General features: G+C 44.3%; 1 long non-coding RNA gene across 2 annotated transcripts; it reads left to right on the top strand.

Annotated features, from left to right (window-relative positions):
- Nucleotides 1-226: 226 nt before the first annotated feature.
- On the top strand, nt 227-4,269 carry LOC142783806 (uncharacterized). Of its 2 annotated transcripts, XR_012888469.1 has the most exons (3): nt 227-361; nt 417-530; nt 827-4,269. It is a non-coding gene; the product is annotated as an uncharacterized LOC142783806 (long non-coding RNA). The 2 variants fall into 2 exon arrangements; XR_012888468.1 differs by lacking the exon at nt 227-361 and having other exon boundaries at nt 384-530.
- The last annotated feature ends 2,175 nt before the right edge of the window (nt 4,270-6,444 follow it).

Consider the following 6,444-nt stretch of genomic DNA (forward strand, 5'->3'; position numbering starts at 1 on the left):
CAGGTTCTCTGAGCGTCGCTTCAAGTAGTGACTGTGACATGGCTGCAGAAGCTGCACTGCAAGGTGCGGATGAGCTTCAGTTTGTGTTATTTTAAGCCTCTTACTGATACATTGTCGTAATTTCATTTCTTCAGGACCTGCGGTAGAGGCTTCGAAAAGCGGCTCCCACACATTGAGGTGCCCCGATGAACAGGGTGCGTTCAGTGTCGCGATTTCTTTGTTTTACCGAAATTGACTGTTGACCAAACCTCTGCAGGTGGCAGCTCCCTTGTAGCTGGTGAAAGAATTTCCGCTGACTTCGTCTTGCTGGAGAAAACCTTAACCAGTCATTCAGCTGTCACAAAAGGAACTTGTGTGAACGGTAAGTTGTATCTTCACTTCAACACCAGAGTGGATTGATATAGAGACTTCCGCAGGCCGCTCGCAAGATTGTTCCGACAGCACTGTCCGAGGCACTGAACAAGCTTCACAAAACCCTCCAGAAGACGTCTCCGCCAACAGCTCCACGCCTGAGTGCCCTAGAGAAAATGGTGACTATGCTTTTATTGCAGCTGTTTTTAATGTGCTATTTTATGTTTAGGACATTCTGAGGAAACTATCATCAAAAGGACACTACGTGTGCACTTACAAAATGTAAGGGTGGGCTCTCAGTGATTTTTATTTTTTTTGTGCATTGTCAACATTGTGAATGGTTTGTTTTTAGGTAGTGGAATCGGAAACTTTGCACCACAGAAAGTTGTGCACCTTGGGTCTGAAAGAGCAAGGAAAGTGCTCGTATGGGATTAGTTGTTCTTCGCTTTTACATCCATTTTTTTGTTTATTGCAGTGCGTTCCTGTGTGCCAGCGACAATGTCTCCATCAATGAAGTACAAGCAAACCATTAAACATCTGCAAGCCAAAGTAGCAGCACAGCGGAAAACTATCAAAAGACTGCGGAGACAGCCTCACCAAGCACCGTCATCGACTTCAAAGGCCCTTGAAGTTATCCGACCGCACGTCACCGAGGAGGTTTTTAAACTTCTTTCTGCACATGTTCACTTGAGGCCCAAACGCAAGGGCAAGCGGTTTTCCGTGTGGTTCAAGAAATTTGCTCTTCACTTAAACTTCCGAGGTCCGCGAGCATACCGATTTCTGGCTCCATATTTTACTTTGCCCTCCCGGCGTTCATTAAGGAGGTGGCTAGCTAATGTAAAGATGACTCCAGGCATAATTCCAGGAATCCTTTCTTCCATTGCAACAAATACTCAAGCTTGGAATGAACGGGACCGAGTGTGCGCTTTAGTTTTCGACGAAATAGCACTCAAAAAGAATTTGTACTATGATGCTGCAAGAGACGTTGTCCAGGGTTTTACAGATGATGGCACTCATCGCACTTCAACCATCGCTGATCGAGCACTGGTTTTTCTTCTTGTTGGCGTTTCGAGAAAGTGGGTTCAACCGGTTGCTTTTACTATAGGGCACACATCAACACCATCATCTGTTATGCATAACTTGCTGGTGTCACTCATTTTGGAGCTTAGGAGCATTATATTGCAGTGAAAGCAGTCATTTGTGACCAGGACAGTTCAAATGTAAGTCTCGCTAACCAACTAAGAGTGACTGTAGCAAAGCCTTTTTTTGAAGTTAATGGTGAGCGGGTATATTACATTTTTGATGTCCCGCATTTAATTAAAACAACGCGCAATAATGTCCAAGCACACAAGTTATACATTGGGGATGACATCGTTAACTGGTCGCACATTGTAAGCATTTACCAATCCTCACATGAGTTGCGGTTGCGATTGGCTCTAAAGTTGACTGAACGGCACGTTCATCAGAAACCTTTTTCTAATATGAAGGTCAGCAGAGCAACTCAGGTCCTCAGTGCATCAGTTTCGATTGCTATCACGGCAATGGTGTATGCGAAGGTGCTGCCTGCCTCGGCCACCACTACAGCTCAATTTTTTGATCGTATGGACAGGATTTTCGATGCCTTGAACAGCTCAAGTAAAAAAAGAACTTCGCAAAAGCTGCGGCATGCAATCATGAAAAATGATTCAGAGCTGATTGACTTCCTCCGAGGCCAGCTTCCCTGGATTGCATCATGGCAGTTTGTTGGCAGACGTCAACCACAAACCATCGTAGGTTGGCAAATTACAATTCAGGCAATTTGTCAACTATGGGACGACCTCTCCAAAGATTACAATTTTGAATACCTGTTTACACGCAGGCTTCAACAGGATCCTCTGTAGAACATATTTGGCCACATTAGGCAAAAACAGGGTTGCAACACCAACCCCAATGTAGCACAATTTATTTGTGGCCTGAAGCACATCTGTATAAGAAAACTCTTCAAGCTGTCAGAATACGGAAATGTCGAGGATGATGAATGTGACCTCCTCCAGGAGCAGCTCTCGCCATTCTCCCTCACCAGTGCGTCTCTTGTGGATAATGAGGACTGTGCACAGCCACAGCCTGACGACTTTCCCGCTCTAGACGATCTCTCTGAACTTGCGACAAACGTTCACTCCCTTATTATCGATGACTCCGCTGCATATTATGCTGCTGGTTTTCTCATCAAACACTTCCTTCGGAATGCATGTGACGGTTGCAGTTGCCCACAGTTACTGAAAGACGACAGTGAGACGCTTAAGGGTACCCACCAGTATTTCACAATGCTCAAAGCATACCACGTCCCCAGCAAACTTTTTGGGAATCTCACTGTGCCATCAGAAGCAGCTTTTGCATACGTACAACAACTTGAATCTCATTTGCTTGCCATAATTGAGGCCACTGCACATCACCTGAAAGTGTGCGATGTTTTGTATCACCATCTGTCAAGTGTTGGCGATTTTCATTTCTGCTCTGCTGGGTGTCGCGCGAAGTTTCTGAAAATGTTTTGCCGGGTTCGTTTATGTTGGCATGTGCGTTTTGTGAACCGAAACTTAGATAGGGTTAGGTTCCAGTCTTCAATCTCAGGCATACAGCTTGACAAGTTCAAAGGTTAGCAATTAGCGGCGGGTTTACACTAAAGTATCCGAGTTGAGCCGAATCCTGCAATAGCTTTGTTATGTTATTACTTCGTTACAGCAGACTTCATTATGGTCTTATATGCTTATATTCAGCTCAACTGGACTAGCCACTCCCTCGTTGCATACATTGTTTAGGTTACCCGCTATGAGGAGTAGGGACACTATGTATTCGCTCGAAGTGATTTGCATAACCTTAAAAAGATTGCTGGGTATCCTGTCTGTGTTTTTGTAGCAAATGCGGGCGAACTGTACACTTTACTGTGGCTCGCTTGGTCACTGTGTATGCTTTATCTCTCCAGCTCAAGTAATATATCGATAACAAAACCGCTTGTTGAAATGTCTTCGAGCGGGTAAGAAACACAGTATGAAGTGGGCATGGTTCACGTTATCACGCTTTTCGTATTTTAGCTTCTCATCAACCTCCTCATCTCGCCCATCAAAATTTTCAAAAGAATACCCAAACTTGTAGCGTTTGATGGGTCTGCGGACGCTGCCATTTTATTTTTACATAGCTTTTGAGTGATAACGTACGATGTAGAGCCTTTGTGAAAAATAATGAGCCAATGTGGTTTCCTTCTGCTATTTATTAGCCCTGTAATACCGCTCTCGTAGCACCAATTAAGGTCCACAATTCTGGATAAGTGATGACTACAATCTATTTTAGCTCGCAAGCGTCACAGCAACACCCAGACGCAAATCACTTGGGATCTTAAGTTTTTGATGAAGGCGACGCATAACAAAAGCCACAAAACCTGCCAGTGTTGTAGCATAAAGTTTGTCTTTCACGTAGTGAGCAAGCTGCAAAGCCCTACCTTTCTGAGGACAAGCAGGCATCAAGTCTGCTTTTTTTTCATTTTGGACTAGCTGTTCTTGAGCACAGCCAGCACACTGCACCTTTGCCTTTCTGCTTTATTGTGTCGTGTGGTTTCTGTGTGCTCTTTTTTTATATGCATTATTTCGGTTAACCCCAGGCGTGATTCGCGACTTCATTGCTGTGTATATGTCACTTCTTCCTTCTTCATCAGCATTGTGCGCTGTGTTTTTGCCATAGATCCTTACTTACCGACTGGCCCGGTGTGTCATACTTCACCAGCTTCTCGGCTTCTGCCAACTCTAGCGATGTGTGCGTTGTCTGTGTTCTCTCTGTATTTGTTACAATTTATTTGTAAGGCGAGATGCATTTGTTGTCTACCTTTGTCATATTGTGCTTTTTATATTCTCAGACTCTACCTTGCCTTTGAATAAAACATTACGGATACTCTGTCTCTTTGACTGATATATACATTGATCACTCGTTCCAAAAGAAAAACACAAGCGCGATGAATAAAACCGTAGTGAATTATCATTACCTGCATCTCTTTTTATTATAACTTAATCGAAACAAAAATTACGTCACGACCGATTCGCACGAACCACTGAACAAAACAAAACAGGAAATCGCTAAATCCAAACGACCTACAAAAACTATTCATTTGGGCGATGAATAGTGGTCTGAAAACAGGAACTTTCGTCATAGCCAAACGTCGGTTATGCAAAGTAATTCAAAATTTGCGCCAGTGAAACCGAAACAGGAAGCGCACGCCACTTGCTCTCACCAACCACTAGGTGTGCTAGGGTCGATTGGGCCGCTGGGGTCTACGGGAGTGTCCACTCTTAACCTTTATTTCTCTATGCTGGGCCCGCCTCATGAAACCCACGTGCGGCCCGAAACCCTGAGCCATAGGCCCGAATCCGGCCCGTGGGCAGGGCCCGGGTTTTCAGATAAGCCTGAGCCTGTGCAGTACTCTAGTGCGTACACACTCATGGGAAACGAGAGAGCGTGCAAAAATGGACGGAGCAGTCATTAAATTCACTTTGTATGGTCATGGTTTTGTTTTGGGTCCATGGTTCAGCACTCTGTCTTTTAACATGACCTCGTGAATCAATCTGGCTTTACATCTTGGAACGTTCAAGGACCCAGCTTTATTTTCTCTCACGAAATTTCACTACAATGAAACGTGAGCATCCTTTTTGTTTTACTAATGCTTTCATATGAAACTTCGGTATATAGCTCCCAGGAAATATTCCAGTTTAAATGCTTTGATTTCTTGTTTTATTTTTCGAAAATGCATCAATATAAATACACTTCCTAATGTCATGCGCGAGTTTGTCAGGTAGGCAACTTGAACTCAATACATCAGGCTTGATAATGGCATAATTGAGTTCGGCAAGTGAAGTCCAAGAATTAAGCAACAAATTGGAATCTTCTACTTTATCGTCAATATTGGCCTATCGATATAAAGCGGTAATCTGGGGACTAAATTTTTCATTGTCCCCATCTTCTGGTAGGCAACGCCATTGTATTGCTCACATGTCTGACCTGAATTATTTGCCGTTATATTCTTGAAACAATTACCTTCAAAAGAATACGTAACATGGGTGTCGTAAGATTTCTCAAGAAATTAATGTCTATGAACAGGTGATGAACTTTTGCATAACAACGTAAATGTAGCGCGAAAAAACACGGACAAGAAAGGGTACACCACAAGCGCTTACTCACAACTGAAAGCTTTCATGCTTGAACCGAAAATGTATAACGCTAACACCAGGTGCCCAACAAAAGCGCGCGCATGCGCATCATGAGCGAAACAAAAGGCAATAATACAAACCAAAAACACACCTACTACACCCCCTTCCTACTGGTCTACTCCCTTTGCATGAGTAGCGCGACTTCCTTTTCCGATAAGGCCAAAGAAAGATTGCTAACGCACATGGGAGCCCTTGCGTTAATTTGGTAGGCCTCGACAAGTTCCTGTGTCCTGCGATCGTGGTGTCTAAACAATACCTCTGTGGCGGATAATTGTGCTTCACACAAGCACTCAGCGCAGTGCATGGCCAGGTGCGTTAGGGGTCTTCCCTGCAAGTAATCATGCTTCCTAAGACAAATGTGCGTTAGCAATTTTTTGTTGGCCCTATAGGAAAAGGAAGTCGCACTACCTATGGAAAGGGGGTAGACCAGTGGAGAGGGGGGTGCAGGAGGTGTGTTCTTAGTTTGTATTAGTGCCTCTTGTTTCGCCCACGATGCGCATGCGCGGAATTGTGCTGGGCACCTAGAGTACTTGTTATATATTTTCGGTTCAAGCAATAAAGCTTTCAGTTGTGAGTTGTGAGTGAGCTCTTGCGGTGTACCCTTTATTGTCCGTGTTTTTTCGCGCTACATCTACGTTGTTATGGATCAGTACCAACTTGCTCACCTCCCCGTTTTTGATGAACTCTTGCTTGCTTCCTTTCTCATTACTATTGTTATTAGTATTATGGGCAGCATCATGCGCTTAAGCACTACGAGAATCGCGTTCTTGTCTAATGCAGAATGTTGCCCCGCCGCACTTGTCCAGTGGCTGAGGTACTCGGCTGCTGACCCATAGGTCGCGGAATCGAATCTTAGCCGCGGTGG

This window comes from Rhipicephalus microplus, unplaced genomic scaffold, assembly GCF_043290135.1.
Source record: "Rhipicephalus microplus isolate Deutch F79 unplaced genomic scaffold, USDA_Rmic scaffold_12, whole genome shotgun sequence".
Classification (NCBI taxonomy): Eukaryota; Metazoa; Arthropoda; class Arachnida; order Ixodida; family Ixodidae; genus Rhipicephalus; species Rhipicephalus microplus.